Genomic DNA, 26,783 nt, shown 5'->3' on the forward strand with positions numbered 1-26,783 from the left:
TCTGAAGAGTTAAAAAGGAATTCTGGGATAAAAGATCCCTGGGAAAGATGGTTTGGTTGGATGACAGGATGGCAAAAGGCTTTAATGCAGATTGGTATGGCTATACTAATTTTTCTTTTTATTTTTGCTCTTCTCTTTTGTTGTGTCCTCCCATGTCTGAGAAAATCCCTCATGAAGACTGTTGACCAAGCAGCACCCACTTTGACCCATCTCGAAGTTGATGACCAAGAATTCCAAGACATCAACTCACCCTGTCTGCCGCTGCAAATTATCCCCTTTGTTGATAAAGTGCAGGAATTCTAGGAAGGGACTAGATTAGGGACAGCATCTGTCAGTGAATGGTAAAGGCCCCATGTGGAGAAGTGGTGGGTTAGCTGCCATGGGATACCCTTGGGTGTGAAGCGTTCGAGAGCCATACTGACGGATGGTTAGCCTATTAGGGTCAGATCTAGGGACAGCCTTGCACTTTGCATTAACATCTAGCTAGCAGCCACGGGGTTTCTGTGCCTTTGGGTTAACACGTCTTCTGATACTAACATAATAAAGTTTTATCTCTTAGAATCTAACATTTCATAGGGGGGACTGATGTGGAATTATTAAAAATCTTTATTGTACTTGTATTGAATTATTGTACTAACTCCATTTTAACTTTATACTGTGACTTCGTCCTCCATTTTGTCCTCCTAACCTGACTTCTTCAATCCTCCATTTTGTCCTCATGACTTAACTTGTTCATTTTAAAACTACATTACGTGACTGAACTTCTCAACCCAATTAATACAGTAGACAAAGACCGTGTTTCCTTCAAGGACAAGTACCAGGAGGTGCTGGCTACTCCTTAAGACTTGCTGGCTACTCCTTAAGAGCTTGTAAGATAGTACAGTTTGAAGGCCACAGAACACAGTAGTAATGAAATGTTCTATTCATAAGAGACCTTGCACCTGGACATAAAGCCTGATATCACTGACCGTGTAAAATGACGCTTAGGACCCCCTTGTCCCCCACCCGTGTCCAGAATAATCCAACCTCTGATGGGTGGGCACGGGACTAACCTCTTAATTTTACTAACCAATAGGTAAGACACTAACTCCGTCACTTAACAATTAATCCAATTGATGATGTTTATTTGCTGATATTCTAATAATCAATGATGACGCAAAATGCCTCTTAAAAGGGCCTGCGCGCCCGCTTTTACTTCACTTGCCAATAAACTTTCTCGAAGTTATTTTAACCTGAACCTCGTGTGTCAGACTTAATTACTTCAGCGTATATACGCAATTTAATTTTATTAATTTGGACAGGAACAGATAGACTTTGAACATTTTGGTTTACTTTCAAAAAGTACCATAACAATGACATGTCACACATGTCATGTGTCCTTAAGGGGTTAAGGAGGACCCCTGTCCTGTTTCCTGCACACACATTTGTTAAAATCCATGCAGTTATCAGAGATTAAGGGGTTGTTTTATATATTTCTCCAAAAACCTCACTTTTATTTTTTCAGTCTATATGCTGTGTTGGGAACACCAGCCATGGCAGATCAAACAGTTTAACCTCTGCCGTGTCATACACATGGCGCATGCATGACTATGGCACCAATGAAGCAAAGCACGAACGTATGTGCTTATAAATCTATTCTCTGTAGCTGACTGAGGCACCATAAGGTGGCAAAGTCACCCACAATGTGGAGGGTCAGTGTTCAGGAGGTAAGTGCATCTTCACTTACCTCGACTGCTTTATTCCCCCTCTGTGGAGAGGGACCAAGGAACTTTTCTTTTGTAGAGAAGGTTACATTTCTGCTTTTAGTACCTGCGATCAGAGGACAACATCCACCTTTACAGCTTACTGTGGATGAGCCTGAGCTGAGATCACACAGTGGGGTAATAAGGTCTGACAGCTACTCACACAAAACTGTAAATAGAACTGTCATTACTGCTGATCCCTTGCTAAGTCCACGGGCATTTAAAGAAAATACAGAACTCCCGACTAAGCAGAATCATGTTAGATAGCAGTGTTAAACCAAGATGGATGGATGGACGAACAGATTAATTACAAACTGTAAACGTTGGACATCAATGTAATAAAACAACACTTACTTCTAAACCACAAAGAACATTAACCCAGATACGTTTAGAGTTACTATGTGTTAAGTACTAGAACAATTTTGGAATATTTGCTCTGTATTTGTTTAACAATAATTTATCTCTCGTGCCATTGTTTTAAGAACACACATCATGCTATTGTGACGTGAAATTGTCATTTGTTTCTGTTAAAAATCAATAAACTACACGTTAAAAAAAAAAAATTAACTCTCTTGTACCCACTTATACATACAAACAGGGTTATTCACTAAAATGAGAATTCTATTTTTTTTGAAGAATTCAAAGTGAATTTCCAATTTTAAATAGAAGTAGCTGTAGGTAAAGCATACAACATCTTTCTAGTTCAGTTATATTGGCCTTTCATTTTAAATTAAATTGGAATAACCACTTTAGTAAATAAACGTGATAGTTATTTACTGTAGTGAAAATTGTCAGGAATTCACAGTGAATTTTAAATTTAAGTTCAGCTATTTTGCCTTTAAATTTGAAATTCACTTTGAATTTCTCTGCCATAGGACATTCATTGATACCATCAAATATTTAACTTTGCACAATATATTACACAGAGTGATGAAATCAATGAGGACCTTAGCTGTTAAGCCTCTGTATCTGTTATTGCCTGTAGCCTTGACATTCATTGACTATCTACATTCTTTCTTTATGTCTGTATCTATGATATCACAATTCTCAAGCATATAGCATCTCTGCACACTTCTATTTGATCCCTTGAATACAAGTGTCTGAAAAAATCAGTCATTTTGTTCGGAATGTGGTGTGTTTGACCTCTAAGTTTAAAGGTCAGCAGGCAAACCATAACTGATACATAAAAGCACACATTTTTATAAACTATGTACCGTATATACTCGAGTATAAGCCGACCCGAATATAAGCCGAGGCCCCTAATTTTATCCCAAAAAACTGGGAAAACTTATTGACTCGAGTATAAGACTAGGGTGGGAAATGCAGCAGCTACTGGTAAATTTCTAAATAAAATTAGATCCTAAAAAAAATATATTAATTGAATATTTATTTACAGTGTGTGTATAATGAATGCAGTGTGTGCGTATGTGTGTGTGTATGAGTGCAGCGTGTGTGTATGAGTGCAGTGTGTGTATGAGTGCAGTGTGTGTGTGCATGAATGCAGTGTGTGTGTGCATGAATGCAGTGTGTGAATGCAGTGTGTGCAGGGCCGGTGCAAGGATATTTGCCGCCGTAGGCAAAACATTTTTTGCCGCCCCTCCCCCCCCCATATGTCCTGACTTCCCCTCCTCCTCCCTCAGTGGTCCTTACCTCCCCACCCCCGTGTTCCTTCACTCCCCCCCCCCAGTGGCCCTGACTCACCCCTCCCCTAGTGGTCCTTACCCTCCCCTCCCCTAGTGGTCCTTACTTCCCCCTCCCCTCTCATAGTGGTCCTTATCCCCCTTCTCCCTCCCATAGTGTTCCTTATCCCCCCCCATCCCTCCCATAGTGGTCCATATACCCCCCCCTCCCTCCCATAATGGTCCTTATACCCCCCTCCCTCCCATAGTGGTCCTTATCCCACCCCCTCCCATAGTGGTCCTTATACCCCCCATCCCTCCCATAGTGGTCCTTATACCCCCCTCCCTCCAATAGTGGTCCTTATCCCCCCCCTCCCATTGTGGTCCTTATCCCCCCCTCCCTCCCATAGTGGTCCTTATACCCCCCTCCCTCCCATAGTGGTCCTTATACCCCCCCTCCCTCCCATAGTGGTCCTTATCCCCCCCCTCCCTCCCATAGTGGTCCTTATAACCCCCCTCCCTCCCATAGTGGTCCTTAACCCACCCCCCCCCTCCCATAGTGGTCCTTATACCCCTTTTTTTTTATTATTATTATTTTTTTTTTTATTATTTTATTTCTTATTTAATTTATATTTTTTTTTTCGTCCCCCCTCCCTGCTTGATATATGGCAGGGAGGGGGGCTCTCCTTCCCTGGTGGTCCAGTGGCAGTTCAGTGGGGGGGAGAGGGGGGCTGTCAGAGCTGTACTTACCTTTCCTGCAGCTCCTGTCAGCTCTCTCCTCCTCCGCGCCGTCCGTGCAGCTCCCTCTGTCAGCTCACACTGTAAGTCTCGCGAGAGCCGCGGCTCTCGCGAGACTTACACTGGGAGCTGACCGAGGTGCTGAACGGACGGCGCGGAGGAGGAGAGAGCTGACAGGAGCTGCAGGAAAGGTAAGTACAGCTCTGACAGCCCCCCTCTCCCCCCAGTCTGTATTATGGCAATGCAAATTGCCATAATACAGACTCTGACTCGAGTATAAGCCGAGTTGGGGTTTTTCAGCCCAAAAAATGGGCTGAAAAACTCGGCTTATACTCGAGTATATACGGTAATAATCTGTGGGTATAATAACACTTTTTATTTAGCAATTTTACCATCAATCTCTGCTAAAATATGAAATAATATTGTGTGTTTTTCTGTTTTTCCTCACACAATGTTGCATTTTTCTAGTACGTTTCATAAATCTAATGTATGCTACCACAATTTTAAAAACACAATTAAGAGTTCATAAGAAAAAGCCCTGCTAATATATGCTTTTTGTGCAGCTGTCAATCTCTTTCAAACCTGGAATTTTGACATTGATTTTATTATTATGTTATTATTATGTTATTATTTATATAGCGCCAACAAATTCCGCAGCGCTTTACAGTGGGTGGACGAACAAACATGTAGTTGTAACCAGTCAAGTTGGACACCCAGGAAGTGTCTGTGTCTCATTATGATGCATTTTAGCCCTTTATATATAAATATATTCCACAAATGCATAGCAGGTACAAAATATTCTTACATATTTCTAATAGTGTATTTTAAGACTTGCGTTGGTCATTAATTCTCAAATTTCTTTCATATTAATCAATCCTTAACTCTAAGCCAACATTAATCCTAAATTTACACTAACCCTACCCCTAACAAAAAGCTAGCCTTAAAGATATATAGAGAAGCACCAGGACCACTTTAGTGATTTGAAGTGCTCAAGGTGCCTGGAATATGTATATGCAACGTTTCAAATGTGAATAGCTGTACATATGGAAATTAACCCCTCTGCTTCCAGAGGTGTAACTCCACCTCCACCTCCAGCAGCATCATTGGGGTTATTAGCCAGGCCAAATAAAGATCTAACTAATATCAATTCTGTGCAAATTTGGTGTATGCTCTGTCCTCCATATATAAATATATATTGGATGTCTTGGCCTGAAGCTGTGGGAGGGGCTAATGGACCTTTAAAATGGACTCCCCCCTTCCCTACCCTACTGTGGTTTGACGAGCTGCAGGCTGATGAGATTGTCTGGGTCAGTGCAGAACCATATTCTTCCAGTTCAAAGGTCATCAACTGGAAATATGAAGGGCATTTGTTAAAATGTCATCTTAATGTATATGTTCTATTATGTTCTTTACTCAATAAATGTATTTTGAGCATTATATGTATTCCTTTTTGCTCACTTTATTTACTGGCCTACAGCATACGTCGGTTTTGGCACACCTCAACCGACTTTTTCCTATCACAGGTTTGCTAACGACAATCTTACTTCATATCATAATCAATGTTGCCCTGAACACAAAAATAAAAAAAATAATAATAATAAAAAAAATTATAAAAAAAATAATAATAAAAAAAAAATATATATATATATATAGAGAGAGAGAGAGAGAGAGAGAGAGAGGGATATACAATTAGAGACACAAGATACAAAAGGAGAAGAAAAAATACCCCTTAATGGACTATATAAATAATGCATTCAAAATATGCATCAAATGAAATGAAACATAATTAATTTAGATATATGTACATAATGCATGGATATGCACAGATGGGACAGGCTTATGAAGCTGATGAGGAATAGTCTCCACCAGTCAGGAGTCACTTATTCTCACCTATAGGCACGGCCGCCATCAGGGGTTGACAACCGTGACAGTTGTCACGGGCCCGGCGGCCCTGGGGGGCCCGGACTGCTCTGGCAGTCCTGGGCCCCACTTTCCCTCTCTGCATACATAGATCGCGAATATCGCGATCTATGTGTGCAGCCGCGGGCCCCCGGCTCCCTGTTGCCGCAGAGGGGGCCCAGGCCTCCAGCCTCTTCTCTTCTCCTCCCTGCTAATAACTCTCGCGAGACCCGGTTGCCATGGCAACGCTCCGCGGGTCTCGCGAGAGTTATTGGAGGAGAGAAGAGGAGAAGCTGGAGGCCTGGGCACCCTCTGCGGTAACAGGAAGCCGGGGGGCCCCACCATGCCACCGGACCACCGTGGATGGAATCTCCCCCCTCCCTAGACACAGGTAAGCAGGGAGGGGGAGAAACAATTTAATTAATCAATTTTTTTTTGTTTTTTTTTTAATAATGTTAAAATGACCCCCCCTCCCCCTCCTCATTACAAATTTACACACACACACTACATACACTGACACAACACACACACACACACACACACACTACATACACTGACATAACACACACACACAACATACACTGACAAAACACACACACTGCATACACTGACACAACACACACACACACACTACATACACTGACAAAACACACACACTGCATACACTGACACAACACATACACTGACACAACACACACACACACACTACATACACTAACACAACACACACTACATACACTGACACAACACACACACTGCATATACCAACACAACACACACTGCATACACTAACACAACACACACTCTGCATACACTGACACAACACACTCTGCATGCACTGACACAACACACACTGCATACACTTACACAACCCACACTTTGCATACATTGACACAACACACTCACCGCATACACTAACACAACACACACTCTGCATACACTGACACAACACACACACCGCATACACTAACACAACACACACCGCATACACTGACACAACACACACACCGCATACACTAACACAACACACACACCGCATACACTAACACAACACACACACCGCATACACTAACACAACACACACACACTGCATACACTGACACAACACACACACTGCATACACTGACACAACACACACTCTGCATACACTGACACAACACACTGCATACACTAACACAACACACACTGCATACACTAACACAACACACTCTGCATACACTGACACAACACACACTGCATACACAAACACACACACTGCATACACTAATACAACACACACTGCATACACTAACACACACAGTGCATACACTAATACAATACACACACTGCATTCACTAATACAACATGCACTCTGCATACACTACACACTAACACACTCACTGCATCCACTATACTGACACACACTCTGCATTCACTACACTAACACACACTCTGCATCCGCTACACACTAACACACTCTGCATTCACTACACTAACACACACTGTGCATCCGCTACACACTAACACACTCTCTGCATTCACTACACTAACCCAGACTCTGCATCCGCTACACACTAACACACTCTCTGCATTCACTACACTAACACACACTCTGCATCCGCTACACACTAACACACCCTCTGCATTCACTACACATTAACACACACTCTGCATTCACTACACATTAACACACTCTCTGCATTCACTACACTAACACACTCTCTGCATTCACTACACTAACACACTCTGCATTCACTACACTAAGACACTCTCTGCATTCACTACACATTAACACACACTCTGCATTCACTACAAATTTACACACACACTACATTCATTACACTGACACACTCTGCATTCACTACACCCTAACACACACTCTGCATTTATTACACACTAACACACACTCTGCATTCACTAAACTATGCACACACTCTGGATTCACTATACTGACACACACTCTGCATTCACTACACTAACATACACTCTGCATCACCTGTACACACAGCATCCACTACACAAACATCCTGTATTCACAGTACACACACTACATCCACCACAAATTGAAACATTCTGCATTCACTATACACAGACACTGTGTCTAATACACACACTACATCCACTACAGACACTGCATCCACTAAACACATTTCATCTAGTACATACAAACACTACATCCACTACACAAACACACACTACATCACTGTACACATACTACATCCACTACTCAAACACTCTCTGCATTCACTACACATTAACACTCTGCATTCACTACACTAACACACACTCTGCATCCGCTACACACTAACACACCCTCTGCATTCACTACACATTAACACACACTCTGCATTCACTACACATTTACAAACACTCTGCATTCGCTGCACTAACACACACACTACATTCATTACACTGACACACTCTGCATTCACTACACACTAACACACACTCTGCATTCATTACACACTAACACACACTCTGCATTCACTAAACTATGCACACACTCTGCATTCACTAAACTATGCACACACTCTGGATTCACTATACGACACACACTCTGCATTAACTGTACACACAGCATCCACTACACAAACATCCTGTATTCACAGTACACACACTACATCCACCACAAATTGAAACACTCTGCATTCACTATACACAGACACTGCGTCTAATACACACACTACATCAACTACAGACACTGCATCCACTAAACACATTTCATCTAGTACATACAAACACTACATCCACTACACAAACACACACTACATCACTGTACACACACTACATCCACTACTCAAACACACTCTGCGTTCACTATACACACTGCATCTGCTACACTAACACACTCTGCATTCACTGCACAAACAGTATCTAATACACACAAACACTACATCCATTACACACATTCTAATTCACTTACACTATACACACCACATTCAGTCCCGCATCATTGTCAGCGGACTAGGTAGGGCGTGGGCGGGCTCGGGAGGGAGGGGTCGGGGGGGGGGCCCAGACCTTGTGCTTTGTCAGGGGCCCCAAAATTTCTGATGGCAGCCCTGCCTATAGGATCTGATCTTATACTACAAGCAGTATGCATACAAATTTATAGTCATGCACTCCCACACTACACAAATACACCCGTACATTCACATAGAAAAATACCACCTTGTATTTCAAATGCTTTCTTAAATTCACTCTGCTTTTAGATATCCTACACACAAATTCAAATATATATTCACTCTCAAACCTGGGTTCATAATGTCCACCTGCCCTCTTTTCTTTGAGGAAGTGCTAGAATATGGTGTTTCTAATTATATGGGGCAATTTGGGGGCAGTCAGCTGTGTAGTGTAAATGTCCAAGTCTATTTTTTTTAATCCCACATCCACTGGGAAGGATGGGGTACTCCAGCACAGATTTAATTTAGACTTTCACTCCTTCATGACAAGGGGTTGGGTAAAACCCATTAGATTATGATAGTCATGGCATTTCACCTGTTATGAAGGGGTTAATTTGTGACAATAGACTTAAAATGAGCAGTGTGTTTTAGACGTGTATGTACAGGATTTCTCAGATTTGAAATATGTTCCTGTTCGTCTATGGTCTTTTGGAAATGCGACTTTAACACCTCCTTGCAAGAGAGAATTACTGTACATTGACGGAATGAAATGTTCGCAATTTAAAGAAAGAGAAGAGGGGTAATCTGTCCATTGTATTCTAAATTTAAAGTACACTGGGAAGATATAAGGATTAGGTTGGCTACATCTTAATTTTAATAAAAATACTTGAGAAGTGGAGCGCTGGACAAATGGCAGAGATCAAGTAATATGGTATATAATAGGAAATCTAACGACCTATTCAGCAAAATATGCACAATAATATTACAAATACCCTAAATCTCTGACATAAATGACTTAAATTTTAGTACTATTTTCCAAATAATCTGTACAAAATATTTACGCGATCATGTACTGTAATTAACATGAGAAATAATAGACATATTAACTGCAACAGACTAATTCATAAACAGTCCAGTAATGTCTGTGCAGGTTCCTTTAAATCAGATATTTGGGAGACAGTTTTAAGGTTCTATAAATGTTAAATACTTATTCTGTTTAACTTCCCAGCTGTATCTTGTACTATATTAAAGAACAGTGACAATATGAGTAAATGGCAGTTAAATTTTGAACGCAATTATAGCGGGAGTAACTATGGTTACATATAAATGTAACTTATTCTAATGAATAAGAACGAGAAATTGATACTATTTATAACCGCTGAAACAATGTAGTAGGAATGAATATTTTGTGTATAATATGTTTTAAAAACAATGATTTATTAAAAGTATGAATTGGAAAGAGAAACTGCTATATAAGCGGCAAGTTGCAAGTGAGTCCATATCCATTGAAAAAGCCGTTGTTACGGAGAAACGCGTTTGAAGGGACTGACTGGTAATCATGGAAAGCCAGCATCTAGGACGCATCTGCCTTTACTGCATTCAGCAATATTACAACTAAACTGCTGATCCGGGACGCCGGCAGCACTAAAGATCAGCACCTAGTCTGCATTCTGTAAACCAGTCTACAGACACTCGTTTATGAGGTCTGGATTTGCAATATTAGGTTTTATTATGAAAGCTTTAAATTTATTTTTAGTTGAAATTATAATATAGCCAATTTTATTTTTTTAAAATTTGGACTGCACTTTATGAATATACATCGACATTGAGATTAATTAACCAATCGGTTCCCTTTTTTTTTTCCCTGTGTTTCCACATATACCTATTTTCACTACGGAGCACCATCATCCAAAAGAATATCTGATTTAAAGGAACCTGCACGGACATTACTGGACTGTTTATGAATTAGTCTGTTGCAGTTAATATGTCTATTATTTCTCATGTTAATTACAGTACATGATCGCTTAAATATTTTGTACAGATTATTTGGAAAATAGTACTAAAATCTAAGTCATTTATGTCAGAGATTTAGGGTATTTGTAATATTATTGTACATCTTAATTTTGCAGTTTGCTGCTTTTCAGTTTTAAGACTAAATGACTAAATATAACAATATACGACTTCACTACAGATATGTATATTTATACACAGATTTGTGTAGCTGCATTAGTCCAGTGATTCAGATGCCAAATTAAAAAACTTCTATTGCAGTATGAAATTCTATATACCATATATAAATACATGTATATATGTTGTATTTACTATAAACTACTATGCTATGTTGCTATTATGATGTTACTATTGTGTAATGACTATATTACTATAAAATCTGGATTACTAAAGGGGAGAAGTAGACGTTTACCGAATAACAGAAGAATGAGGAAATTGCATTTTTTCTTGCACAATATACACATTTCCTTGATATTCAGTATCTCAGTGCATCTCTGGGAAGCTGTCTGTTCAGTATGACAATTTAGTTAGGTTTTGTGACAGTTTGATGAAGTTCTGGTAGTGTTGTGACAGACTGTATCACCTCACTCTCCCTCTGTCTACCCGCCAGCTATATCCTTTGCTTTTTCTTGTTGCCCTTCTTGCATCTCTCTTCTGTTTTTGGCCACTTGCCTGCAGCTTATCTCTTATTAGTCCTTATCTGGATTTTAGATCGGATATTATTGTAATGCTCCCTCTCCTACTGCTGTTACAAAACCATTTTCTTTTTGGATTGTGGCACTGCAAGTAGATAAGGATTGTATCTTCTACCTTTTCATAGATCCTCTGGTCTGGGGTTGGCAGAAAAAAATTTGAATTTTAGTGGAAAATTTGTATAGCTTTTATTCAAAATATTTTCTCACCTCTCCCGGTGGAATGTTCTGTATTTCTTATTCTCGGGTCCTCTACCAGAGGCATGGGTGGCTGAGTGTTCTGTGCAGTATCCTAGCTGTTCCTTGAACTGCACTCTTCTAGATAGAGATCTCAGATGTCCCACCTGGAATCTGCGGAGGCCACTCTCCCAACTTGGGGTTTACAGCACTGAGTGCTGCTATCACAACCTGGTCTACTACTGAGTTCAATTTACACATCCTTTCTAGTTCCTCTTTCAGGTCTTGATACTTGTTCACCTCCTCATGTTCCTACTTCTTGATGTAATGTGAGACTTCTCTTGATATTTACTAATATTGTATAGTATAAAAAATGTCCCCATGTAATGTAATAACATACATAATTTGGCTAAGCCCTTCCAAGGGATCCAGGAGTCCTCACAGGTGAAGATGGTTCTCTTCATTGCATTGCTGTTTTGATTTTTTTCCCTTTTTATTATTTTTTTTTTTCTTTCACAAATTGATTCAGGAATTATTGATTTCAAGTTGGCCTTTCTTGGGTCTGAAGAGAAGTTAGAAGAAAGAAGACTCCTGATAATAAATGTTTTTTATTTTACAGGATGTAGTTTTGATGACTTCCTTCTCTATTATTAGAGTGATGGGGGAGGAGGGAGGGTTATTAATTTTTAATGGGGGACGGGGGTGGTTTGTGGTTGAAGACCCCTGGCCACCGGAGGAAAAACATGGATAGATTATTATTTGATTTTTTTAGAGACACCATCAGCTGTCCATGAATGGGGACCAAGGAGAGGACATTAGATCCTCCCCCATATATATTATAATTAGGGCGTCCACCTAGGAGGGGCATTAGAGTGGTTAGGGGTTAAACACTTACCTTTTCTTCAGCACCAGGCTCCCTCGGTGCTAGGGACTCTCCTCTCTCTTCCGACATCATCCGCCGAATGCGCATGCGCAGCAAGAGCCGCGCACGCATTCAATCAGTCCATAGGAAAGCATTTCTCAATGCTTTCCTATGGACGCTGGAGTCTTCTCACTGTGAAAATCACAGGGAGAAGTGCGGAAGCGCCTCTAGCGGCTGTCAATGAGACAGCCACTAGAGGCTGGATTAACCCTAATGTTAACATAGCAGTTTTTCTGAAACTGCTATGTTTACAGCTGCAGGGTTAACCCTAGATGGACCTGGCACCCAGACCACTTCATTGAGGTGAAGTGGGCTGGGTGCCTATAGTGGTCCTTTAAATGCTTGCCTGGATTTGAAGCATCCTGACCCAGATTTGAGGAATTCAGATGTGGATTTCAGCCCAGGGGCTGAACTGCAGAACATTAAGAGAACACTGTCTGAATTTTGCTGACCGAGTTGTTTTGCCCCATTTGGTATAGGGCCATTGGGACTTTAGTAATTAGCCACCCTAGTCACTCTCTCCAACACCTTGTCTTGTCAGTAACAGGAGAGAGACAAAATTAATTACTGCAAAGATAAATAGAGGCTGCTGAATGTGACTGTGACACCCACCAACCTCCAGCAACCAGCGACATGAATGCACTAAGGAAAATAAAAGTGGGCAGATATGTGTTTGTGTGCGTGTGTGTTTCTGTGTGTGTATCTCGGATGCATTTTAAAACAATTGGAAGAGAACAATCTCTGGCATTTGCATCTGTTGTGAGGCAAACTTAAATGAAAATATGTTTTACTTTTCTTTTCTTTTTTTTATTCCATTACATTGCTCTGGAATTCCGCATACAGTTAAATAAACACACACACACACACACACACACACACACACATATCATGCATGTAGTGGAGTCAATTTAATATTAAACAAAAATATATGACTCTGTTGGTGAATGCTTTCTGCATCATGTACACAAACATCATTTGCACAGTTCTTTCAAGGCATACATTTTCTATCCCAGAGGCAATATTTTGGGTTCCGAAATATAACTTTGTTGAAAACCTGAACAGGGAACAAATGTTATGCAATATGGTTTTAGAAAATGTAGGTAAGAAAATATAAATGGAAGAAAGCTTACAAATGGATTCAAACTTGAGTTTGGAAACTTTTTGGAAATGCATTAAACCAGAGACCTCCAACTTTTTAATCTAATGGGGTAACAAACTTAGCAATGTTTTGGCACAAAAGTTGCTAGTGATTTAAAGGGGCATTCTAAACACCAAAACCACTTTAGCATAATGAAACAGTTTTGGTGTATAGATCATGTCCCCGGCAGTCTCTTTTGATTCTAATTATACTGCTTTAGCCACAACTCCCCTAGCTCACACGGCGTCCACAAAATAAATGGTTTCATTTTCAGATCTTACAGCACAGTGTGATTACATTAGAAGTTCTTATCTCCTGCTCTGTTAAACACCAGTGTATGATTTTGCATTTATTCTACATAAGCAATAGGGACGTCTTTGCTTTATCCTGTACCATTCTGTTCCCCCATTCAGTCTCTTCTTACTTATAAAAATGACTGTATATGTGGGTTATGGCCCCTGCTGGAGAGGTGTGGGGTAATTTGCCCGTTAATTTTCTTTTTTTTCTCTTTAAGTGTCATGCATATGTGCCACATTTCTAGCGGTACGATCAATTGGGTGTATATGTGTTACTGTCGACTTCTGGTATTTTAATCCGAGCCTAGTTGTCACGTAAGACTAGCCAAATTGGATACAGAATCTCATTTTATACAGAAAGGTGTACATTATTAAACTTTTAGACATGGTGAGATAAGAAATTTGAAAACTAATGATCCACATCATACAATATCTGTGAACTAGCTGATTTAATGATATTTTCTTACAGAGACAACCGTAAAAAAATAGAGTTTCAACACAGTGCCATTTAACCGTATATAATAGTTACTGCTCTTTAGAGAAAATGCCCTCGGACTGAGCAGTCACATCTTGTTATTTGCAAGGCTGTCCTAACTAGTCATTAAAGCCTAAGGTTTTCACCAATTTATCTCAAGAGGCTTTTTCAAAGCAGTATAGTGTAGACCTCTTGGCAGCAAAGATGTTTTGAAATAATGATATGAAGTTCTCTGATGTAGCAAAGGGCAAAAAATGAGATCTCATCGCACAGCGTAATGTAAAGGATTAAAAAAAAAAAAAAATATGACAAATAGAGCTGTGGACTTTACAACATTTGTACAATCTGTCAGTACAGATGTAGCACTGTACATTAGGGCACTGTCAATCTTTGAGATATGAATCAGCATTGACAATTTAATTTAATGTCATAATGATTGATGTCCAGAAATAGAAGCGGGATAGTTTGAGTTTTGGCTATCAGGTCATCATCACGGTCATGGGCGACATTGCTGTGTTTTATAAAAGGCCAATCTTTTAAAATAATATACCCTGTGTGTGAGCAGTTCTATGATTTATAAAAAAAAAAAGGCCAAATATAATCCCTCTGTGTACTCTTCTCTGCCCGACAGAGAAGTATTCAGATCATCCTTAGCAATACAATGATGTAAATTAAAGGGACACTCCATCACCATAACAACTTAATGTAAATGAAGTTGTTATGGTGCCAAGAGGCCCACGGGCACACTCTTAATCTAAAGGGCTTAAACAGTTCTGAAATGTTTTAACCCCAAAGTGTGCCTCCAGTGCTGATATGCAGGTCCGCCGGGCAGCATCCCTCTTCTGGATCTCAGTTTCAGGAAGTGCAGAATGCAGCTGGAAAAGGCCACACTGGTTTGCTGATGCTCCTAGCCAATTAGCAGCACCCCATTGATAAAAAAAGGGTGACTGGAATTTTTTTTTTCAATTTAATATATTACATATGTATGATATATATGTTACAGAAGTTTATTTGTGGTTCCAGCACATGTGAATAATTCACCATGAATTTTTATTTTTTATCTTAATTTGACAGCAGGCCGCAGGGGCCCTGAAGCCATGTATTTGCTTGGCTCAATTAATCTCCCCAATATGAAGAATGACAGGGGGGGGTGGGGTACTGCTAATCTGCCCAGGGCCCCTTGAGACGTTACTAGTTCTCCAAGATTAGGTGGCCTACCTGAATACTAATACCTGCTATATCCCAAAGAGAAACATTCTCTTCTGGTATAGTACGGGCTGATTCGAACATTAGGGACCACCAAAATACTTCTAAGATCCTAAGAGTTAGATTAATCTTGCATAAGCTATTTAACTGTGCATAGGCTTGGGTAAAAAACCCAAGAGTAGTGGCAGGAGGAGTTACTATAATGGCTATAATTCTGCGTGTTTGTAATCTCAATATTACTATTATGTAATGGCTTAATAAGTGTGTGATGGAATGCGGTAAAACTATTATTATTTTTATTTTATTTTTTATTTTTTTATGATACAGATTTGTTTTACATATGTAAAATCTCTATATATCCTTAATGATCAAAGTTCCATCTGAAATAGGTTGTACCGAATCTCCATTTTAATAGGAGATGCAACATTCGCAGAAGAAAAAAGAAAACATACTCGTTCCACTTTCTCAGCATTCACGTTCAATACTGTGTTTAATCTCCGGAGACTACAGCTTTAGGACATAATTGCTAAAATGTGCATTGAGTTACTAATGGAAGCTGCCAGAAAGCAGAGCTTTTTAATACCTAGCTCCCTTCATTTATTTGAAACTTGGAATGCATCGCTAGCTCATAAAATTCAGACATACAGCAATTTTGCATACATATTGCTGCTCGCGTTAACTAAGAAATTCAAATTATGTATATTCTCATAATGTGTTCTTATGTATTCATTCTTCAGTTGCAGATATATCAGTGGCAACAAATCGAGTATAAAAAATGCACATTTTACACAATAAGTATAAAAAAGATATATAGCATTGGCAAATACACTGCTTTAAAATACAAAAAAAATATTAATACACAATATATACAAAATGTAACATAGAACAGGTAGGAAATATATAATCAGCCATGACAGGTGCATTCTGTTTTGAGATATGTAGAGAGGGATCTCTTAAAGGACTTTAGGCCTGGGGAAGATTTGAAAGTGTGCGGGAGGTTGTTCCATAATTGCGGTGCTCTGTAGGAAAAGGAGAATATAGTGGGAACCAGTCTGTGTACTTGTCCCCCCAATACAGACCAGCTCCCTTTTGGGTGTCTATGGATGTGATAGGATATACGTGAGGCTATAATGTTCAGTCCCACCACAGGCTCCATCACACATCATGGGGACAGAGCAATAAGTGCCTTGTCCTTTTTGGTGTATTTTTTTTAAGGTGGCATTTCTGTTTCTGAATGGGTCATTGAGAGTACTTCACTGGAAAAACACGGCATTGGTTAAGATTTGAAGGAATATGGCATTGTCAGAATATGGAATAAGGAATAAATTAGGAGAAATATCATTGGAGGATACATTGTAAAATGGAAATCGTGGGACGACAGGGAAAATCTACTGAGTATGGGGAAAATGCTATTTCATATGTAATCTAGGGGTTAGTGGACATGCTGGCTAATAACAGTTCAGGGAGATGTAGGATAACCATTGGTGGTATCAGAAGAATTGGGAAACAACAGTGTGTAAGTTTTTGTATGGTGGCAAGCAGTGGACATGAACTTTGAATGGTGAGATACAAGTAAAGTTTCCATTCATAATAAACTATACTATATGTGGTTGTTTTGTTTATGTGTGCCTTTTGGAGGTAGAGTTTTAGTGGACAGGCAGGGGACACAGTTTGTTCTTGGACCCCCACAGTACAGTGCCCTGAGCCAACTCTTGATGGTCTGGTGGGTCAATTTAAAACCCTTAATTTGTGATAATTGAGATCAGGGGTAGGCAACCTTCATCACTCCACAAGTTGTGACTGTAAGAGTATTATGGGAGATTTAGTCCACATCATCTGGAGTCCTGAAAGTTGCCTACACCTGATCTAGAGCTACCCTACATGATATAACCCTGTTTGTGTAAATTTAGATTATTATGAGTCCATAGGATTTTTAAGGAAACACATCTACAATCTACAACAGTTGCATTATTCAAATGTACAAGACATTTGAGATTAACTAAGAAAAACAGTAATTACAAGAGAAAAAAAACAAACAAGTTTTGAAATAACAACAAAAAAGGTAATGTTACTTACCAAATATTCCTGATAAAGCATTAAAGTAAAAGAAATAGAGAAATAAACACCATATTTACTGAAACATGGAACGATAAGGTAACAAAACAACAAAACAACAATATTAAATATAACATAACGTAAAGATCTGGTTCTTAATGATCTCATCTTCTATTGTTTGCATATATACCAACGCAAGAATATTTTGTCTGGACACAAGAGCTGTTGTTTATGAAAGGGACTTTATTAAAAACAAATTGTTTGGGACAATCAAATGCAGCAAAACAAAAATCTTTCCAATATGAATTTTAATAAATACTTAAATTTTTTGGAATAGTTGTTATCTGAGAATCATCTCATGTGAAAATCTCACTTGAGAATCAATCAAGTGAAAATTAATTATTCCGCTTAAATTGTTACTTGGTGCATGAATGCTATGACAGATCCAACAATATTTTCAAAGATTAAGGGTATCTTTATATTTTGCCTTTTTTTGTTATTTTTTTCTAAACAGCTAATTTTGTTGATTCCAGAACTGTTACATTTATAGTACAATATGCGAATTGGAAAAATAATTGAACTGGATATTTACTGCCAAGCACAGCTTTTATTGCCTAAATCGCACAATACGGTGTTCAACTTACTTTACCTTTTAAAGAAGCCGTGTATACACCATAATGACTTTAGCCCATGTAGTGGTTATGGTGCCAGGAATTCCCTGATGCCTCCCTGAAGCAGTCAAACCGATTTCTAACAGTTTGACACTTATGGGGGTCCTCAAGGTGCCTCTTGTCCAGCCTCCATTTGTGATTTGTCTAATGGGAAAGGTCTTCTTCCTCAAAAGATCAATATCAATTTAAAGAATATAAATTTACAATTATATTAATTAGCTGAGAGTGTCACCTGATAATCTAACCAAACATCGTCAGGATTGCCAGAAGTAGGTCCTTTTAAATTAGGGCTATCACAAACAGAGGCCAGACCGGAGGTGCCCCGAGACTCAAGCAAGTGTCAAAATATTAGAATATCGTTTGACTACTTACCATTTGATGGCTTCAGAGGACTCTTGCCCAATAACTACTACAATAGGCTGAAGGGGTTATGATGCCCAATCTACCTCTTTAATTTCCTACTTAGTAAATAAAAAAAAATCTTCAGTGTTATCATGAGGCTTCAGTGGGAAATTAGCACGTATTTGGTCCCCAAGCCCCTAGTCACCCACCCCCCCCACCCCAAAAGAAGTTACCCCCTACCTATCCCCCTCACCCTAAAAAATAGTGAGGGGGAAATAAAATAACTAACCTGTAAAGAAAAATTCAACTTACCATTTGACGTCTTCTTTTTTCTAAAATCTTCTTTTTTCAGCCCCAAAAAAGGCCAAATAAAAAGCCATAAGAACCGACGCAATTTAAAAAAAATAAATAAAAAAACGAGCGCAAAATGTATCCTGAGGACAAGTGTCAATCCATATCTGCCAAGTGCCCTTATGTAGGGGGAACAGTCCCTATTCTGCTCTGTGTCAGTGTGTATCAGGGATCCTTAGGATAGGTGTCAATCCATATCTGCCAAGTGACCCTATGTAGGGGAAACAGTCCCTATTCTGCTCTGTGTCAGTGTGTATCAGGGATTCTTAGGATAGGTGTAAATCCATATCTGCCAAGTGACCCTATGTAGGGGGAACAGTCCCTATTCTGCTCTGTGTCAGTGTGTATCAGGGATCCTTAGGATAGGTGTCAATCCATATCTGCCAAGTGACCCTATATAGGGGGAACAGTCCCTATTCTGCTCTGTGTCAGTGTATGGGGGGAGTATCTGCAGTAATACAGAGTGTCTGGAAAGAGTATCTGCAGTAACACAGGGTGTCTGGAGGGAGTATCTGCAGTAACACAGAGTGTCTGGGGGGAGTATCTGCAGTAACACAGAGTGTCTGGGGGGAGTATCTGCAGTAACACAGAGTGTCTGGGGGGGAATATCTGCAGTAACACAGAGTGTCTGGAGGGAGTATCTGCAGTAACACAGAGTGTCTGGAGGGAGTATCTGCAGTAACACAGAGTGTCTGGAGGGAGTATCTGCAGTAACACAGAGTGTCTGGGGGGAGTATCTGCAGTAACACAGAGTGTCTGGGGGGAGTATCTGCAGTAACACAGAGTGTCTGGAGGGTGTATCAGCAGTAACACAGAGTGTCTGGGGGGAGTATCTGCAGTAACACAGAGTGTCTGGAGGGAGTATCTGCAGTAACCCAGGGTGTCTGGGGAGAGTATCTGCAGTAATACAGAGTGTCTGGAGGGAGTATCTGCAGTAACACAGAGTGTCTGGAGGGAGTATCTGCAGTAACACAGAGTGTCTGGGGGGAGTATCTGCAGTAACACAGTGTCTGGGGGGAGTATCTGCAGTAACACAGAGTGTCTGGGGGAGTATCTGCAGTAACACAGAGTGTTTGGAGGGAGTATCTGCAGTAACACAGAGTGTCTGGGGGGAGTATCCGCAGTAACACAGAGTGTCTGGAGGGAGTATCTGCAGTAACACAGAGTGTCTGGGGGGAGTATCTGCAGTAACACAGAGTGTCTGGGGAGAGTATCTGCAGTAACACAGAGTGTCTGGAGGGAGTATCTGCAGTAACACAGAGTGTCTGGAGGGAGTATCTGCAGTAACACAGAGTGTCTGGAGGGAGTATCTGCAGTAACACAGAGTGTCTGGATGAAGTATCTGCAGTAACACAGAGTGTCTGGGGGAGTATCTGCAGTAACACAGAGTGTCTGGAGGGAGTATCTGCAGTAACACAGAGTGTCTGGGGGGAGTATCTGCAGTAACACAGAGTGTCTGGAGGGAGTATCTGCAGTAACACAGAGTGTCTGGGGGGAGTATCTGCAGTAACACAGAGTGTCTGGAGGGTGTATCAGCAGTAACACAGAGTGTCTGGAGTGAGTATCTGCAGTAACACAGAGTGTCTGGGGGGAGTATCTGCAGTAACACAGAGTGTCTGGAGGGAGTATCTGCAGTAACACAGAGTGTCTGGAGGGAGTATCTGCAGTAACACAGAGTGTCTGGAGGGAGTATCTGCAGTAACACAGAGTGTCTGGGGGGAGTATCTGCAGTAACACAGAGTGTCTGGAGGGAATATCTGCAGTAACACAGAGTGTCTGGAGGGAGTATCTGCAGTAACACAGAGTGTCTGGAGGGAGTATCTGCAGTAACACAGAGTGTCTGGGGGGAGTATCTGCAGTAACACAGAGTGTCTGGAGTGAGTATCTGCAGTAACACAGAGTGTCTGGAGGGAGTATCTGCAGTAACACAGGGTGTATGGAGGGAGTATCTGCAGTAACACAGAGTGTCTGGGGGGAGTATCTGCAGTAACACAGAGTGTCTGGAGGGAGTATCTGCAGTAACACAGAGTGTCTGGGGGGAGTATCTGCAGTAACACAGAGTGTCTGGAGGGAGTATCTGCAGTAACACAGAGTGTCTGGAGGGAGTATCTGCAGTAACACAGAGTGTCTGGGGGGAGTATCTGCAGTAACACAGTATCTGGGGGGGAGTATCTGCAGTAACACAGGGTGTCTGGAGGGAGTATCTGCAGTAATACAGAGTGTCTGGGGGGAGTATCTGCTTGTAACATTTATATGCACTGAAAAAAAATTAATAATAATAAATTGAAAAAAAAAATGAATGCGGCTTCCGAATGAATCTTAAATGGATGCTGTCCAGGAGGTGGGAGGGTCTGGAAGGGAGGGTCTGCGGCTGATTGGCTGTAATGTGTCTGCTGAATGTGAGGTACAGGGTCAAAGTTTACTCAATGATGACGAATAGGGGGCGGACCGAACATCGCATATGTTCGCCCGCCGCCGCGAACGCGAACACACTATGTTCGCCGGGAACTATTCGCCAGCGAACCGTTCGGGACATCACTACTTACATAATTACTCATATTGTGTATTGTTTCATGTCTTTGTAACTTTATAAGAGTGACTTTAGTAAAGAGTGTTTAACGAAAGAGTACAGGGTAGGTTCATCAAGGGGAAGAAAAAAATTATAGTGGAAAATAGAGGAAAATAAAAAGAGAGAATGAGTGGAGGACCACAAGTAAGTGATCAAGAGAACAAGGATGTTAAACTCATAACTCTATAGCACAATACAACATAAACAATATAAATTAATGCGATATAAAGCAATCTTTAAACAGAGTGCATGAAGTCATGAACTTAATGTTATGTAAGACACCTTAATGATAAAAAAAGCCTAAATTAATTGAATAACTTGAATAAATGATGTACTGAACTAATGAAATAGGAAAGTAGTAGAACACAAAAAATCATAAAGGCAATAACTGAAGCTTAAGAAACATAATGGACAGACAGTGGCAAGTTAATGAAAAAAAAAAAAAAGAGGCACTCATGTTATTTACAGTATACAGAAAATCTTGGGTAGTAAAAAAAACACCAAAACATCCAAGCATGTGAATAGAGGTCAAGAGTCTAAAACATGCAAGGATGACATAAGGGGCCAGTAAAACATGAGCATAAGATTTGAACGGATAACTGGTAGGTAAACCAGTTGAACTGTTACAAAGAAACAGTAAAAACATGTTCAATACATGTTAAGCTACATATTTATGACAAGCCCCCTTTACATCAGACTATTGCAGGTAATAAAAATTTAGTCAAGAACCAAGTCTTTTCAGAATGGGATTCTGTTAACCCCTTATGGACCAAGCTTCTTGAATAAAAGGGAATCATGAAATGTCACACATGTCATGTGTCCTTAAGGGGTTAAAGGGACTCTCCAAGCACCATAACAGTCAAGTCAACTCTGGGCAAGAGTGTTTGAAAAAAGTAACAAAGGATCCCCGACATCCCAACTCCTTTGCTTGGGATGTGAAGATGAGAAATGTGTTATCTCATAATATATTCAAAAAATCTGCAATACATAGCGTTGCTGAATTGCAGAAGCCATTCCTATACAGCAAAGTCACCTTTGACCCTTACAGTTTTACATAATGGACACAGTCTCTCTCTGTACGATATTACCGGCAGAGAAAAGCATCCTTGTATGAAAACCACTACAATATGTTGTAATGGCTTTAGTTTCTACAGTTCCCGTTTAATTACATTGTGGCCCATTTAATTAAAGAAGTGCTGCAGCAGCTATCACTTTTAATACATGGACCTGTACAGTAGCTGTGAACGAGAGAACAGCCCGGGTCATTAAAATTCTTACTGCTCCTGGGACCATTGGTCTTCTATCGAAAGGTTGGAAAGCTTTTATTTACTGAGATTCTATAGAATAACAAAGCAGATGATTCATAAACAGTATATTAAACGTGGCATAATAGCCGAAGGAAATACTGGTATCTGGAGGCTCACAAACTACAGAATGTGTTTGTTTAAGTATTACAAATACATGTCTGTTTGGCTGATTGGCAAGTTTTGTTACTTTAATGAACCATAAAGAACACTTCAGTTGAACTGTTTTTTTTTATTAATACAGCAAACACTGAATTATTAAGTTCCTTTGGGAATTTTTCTACAAGCATTTTTCTCCATCTTTTCATAACATTTTGATCTCACATAACTATCTCAATTACTAAGCACAGAATAGTAATAAGATTTTACAGAAAAAGGAAATTCCCAAGTTGACACCTTTTACATGTTTTCATGTAATGAGTACGAAAAATATTAACCTTTTTCATATCATTTACAAGACAGGCTAAATCAATATTTCGGGCCAAGGTGATGAATTGTAAATTATTACAATTTGTAGGTCTTAATTCCAGACATTGAAAAGGTCAACCTTTGAGGCTGCTACTGGATGTCAGCCTTTCAACCCTAGATTTGCCCCTTTTCATTTACTTGGAACTTAATGTGAGTGTTCTATCTCAAAAGAAGTCCTCTTTTAATTGGTAATTTTTTAACACATCACCTGAAAGGTAACACTATTCATAATTCAGCTTCCATTTTCATTTACTTGGAACATAGTGCGAGTGTTCTATCTCAGAAGAAGTCCTCATTTAATTGGTCATTTTGAAAACATCACCAGAAAGGTAACACTATTCATAATTCAGCTTCAAGCCCCAAAGAGCACATGGGAGATTAAGCACAAGCTAAAGTATTTGTTCACTAGCTGTATCTTATCTTTGCCTCTGTCATACACCACGTCGCCAATTATTTTGTTCAACCGAATCACATAAATGTAGCTAGTCTTCTTAGATGCATGTTTAAAGTGCATACATTCTTCAAAGTATAAGACACATTTGGTTTCATGTTGCAAATATATGTTTCATGTTTATGAACTAAGGTTCAACTTCCTTAGGCACTTAGAGCAGAATGTCCTTCACTTGGATGGCCTCTTGTTAAGTTTAAGAATGATGGACAATTCCCCAACTAAACACGTAACACTGTAAAGAGTACCACGTTCGGCATGCTGCTATTTATGGTTTCCAAATATATTGTTTTTATTAGTAGTAGTAGTAGTAGTAGTATTTGATCTAAAGAGTTCAGCATCCAAATGAACTTTAAACATATTAATTGATAAATAGATAAATAAACAATAGTATTTATGTACCTTCAGTTTAAATATCAACCACTTATATACTTTACTTTACATCTGTGTGTTTGCTAACTTTTCTGCCATCTGATTTTGCACTTATTTGGCTTCCTGTAACGAATATGTTGACATTTATTTGCAAACCAAAATCCACCCCTTTCCGATAGATTTCCAAGGCCATTTTCCAAAGAATAACAAAACTGTATTTTTGATTATTATTGTTTTGTTTTTGCTAAAAGAGATATATCACTTTTGTAAGCACATCTAGGTTTTCTTTTGCCCAAAAATTTAGGCAGGAGGACACAAAGCCCACAGAAGAGGGTACAGTATTAAGAACTGGTACTTCAAAGAACACCAAAGAATGAGCCCAAAGTAGCTGATGCCTGTAAAATGAGCAAATTAAACTTTTAGGGGGCCCTACTGAGCTCAATTCTATATTTATTTTGATAAGAGTTTAGCTGAATTGGTATAAACTTGCCAAATCCAGATCAGTAAGTGTCAACATGTTTACATTTTACAAGGGTTTGCTTTACAGGGAAACTGGGTGAATACTGAACTAGCAAACCTTAATAGGTCTCAACCTGCTGGAATTTGGAAAGACTTTGAGAAACTGGGTAAAAAAGTGTTATTGAGTATATCCAAAGAATAGGTCAGCAATTTTGATAGTTCAAATTATTTTTTCTTGATGTGACCCATAAGAAGACTGGAACAATATTCCATTTAAGAAAGGCATGACATAGGCCTCGAGTTAATATTTTTGGATAAACCTTTCAAGTGAATGAATATCTTTAGATGAATATTTAAACAATTTAACATTTTGAAAATGTTTTAAAATTGTGATATTTTTATATTTATACATATTCCTTAAATAAAAAATAATTTGAAAAGTTTATCCAAATATATTAAATCATTTGAAAAGTTAATCTTAAAATATGACATCGAGGTCATAGTGTCTTCTGCTGTAATTTAACTTTAACTTTAACTACACATATGACTGCCTTGTTGGATGGGCTTTTCCATTCTACACTCGGATGGGCAATCTAACAATCACTTAGAGTTCACCAGTGATACTTTTTTGTTTTAATTTTAAGATTAAGATCTTAATATTGACTATTGTCTAGTTAATATCAACTACTATATAGTCATGTTCCCTGATTATAAGATTATATAAAATGGCAAATCTCTAAAAAATATTTCAGGTATAATGGGCACCTCTGAAAAACCATCACAGGAAGATTGTCTTTTAGTGTATTTTTTCCCTTTTTTTAATAAAGTCAAAAAGTATTTATAGTTTTATCAATTTATTTATTTAGATGTAAAACACATGGTATTTAAAAAACGTCTGTTATTTTTTCCTCATCTCTTTCACACTGTCTTGAAGAGTACTGATTACAAGAAGTAAAAACGGAAAAAATAAATAAAAAAAAAACAGCAAAAAAACACAGATGCATTATTCATGGGTCCTACCGAGAAACCTTCATCTACTTAAAATTGAAAAATATGTCAAGACATTTCTATTCCTGACAAGCAGTGATTATTCCTAATGCCAACTCAGTTTATTCAAGGTAAGATGAATTGGCCTCACAAAACTGTGCACCATATATAATTTCCCAAATAATAGAGCTGCCTTTAGCATTCGTCCTATTTAAAAAATGTCACAGCAGTGATAGGTGAAGTGCCAGTTCTCGTCTCAGTGACCTCCTCCTGTCCACCGCATCTATTTTATTTCTGACAATAATCATTGGCACTTACATTTAAAAAATGTTTTTTATTTTTTTTTGAGCTGATTCTTTTGTTGTTACACTTTTCCTGTCGTCATGGAAACAAAAGAACAGCTTAAAAGTCCTGACAAAAAGAAAAAAAAAGCAAGTGGCAATTATTAGTTGAGAAAAAATAAGGTTTTTCTTGCTGCAATCTGAAATTTCAATCATATTGACTTGAACAAACCATGCAAAGTACAGTAATGACAACATCAAAAGGACCTACTGTGTGGAGAGCAATGTGGAGGTTAAGCTGCCAAAACCTTAAAAACGTTCTCAAAGATATAGTGTCTTCATTATCCAATGAGCTATAGACAAAAATAGCAATTACAAAATAAAACCTGGTTGAACCCAATGACGATAGTGAAATATCCTAGAGCAAACTTTGAAAAATTGTGTTTTAAGTTGAAAGGCTCCTGTGAGTGGAATAACACACACACACACACAAAAAAACAAGGTGGTGATAGCGTATTTTATAAGACAATTTATATTTTTGTCCCTGCTCTACAACGTTACTACTTTTCAACAGGAGAAATTGTTCAGTTGGTGAACAGGTTCACTGCAGTACCTCTGAATCACAAATTCGACCTGCCAGGGCTATCATACTTCCAAAGTCAAATGAGTGGATACAACTGAGT

The 26,783-nt window shown here is 39.1% G+C and overlaps 1 protein-coding gene across 2 annotated transcripts in view; it reads right to left on the reverse strand.

Moving 5' to 3' along the window:
- The window catches only part of ZNF385B (zinc finger protein 385B), a 501,964-nt gene that overhangs the window by 275,280 nt on the left and 199,901 nt on the right, over positions 1-26,783 (reverse strand). The gene's annotated exons all lie outside the window — the stretch shown is intronic.

The sequence above is a fragment of the Pelobates fuscus genome, chromosome 8 (assembly GCF_036172605.1).
Source record: "Pelobates fuscus isolate aPelFus1 chromosome 8, aPelFus1.pri, whole genome shotgun sequence".
In the NCBI taxonomy this organism is placed as follows: domain Eukaryota; kingdom Metazoa; phylum Chordata; class Amphibia; order Anura; family Pelobatidae; genus Pelobates; species Pelobates fuscus.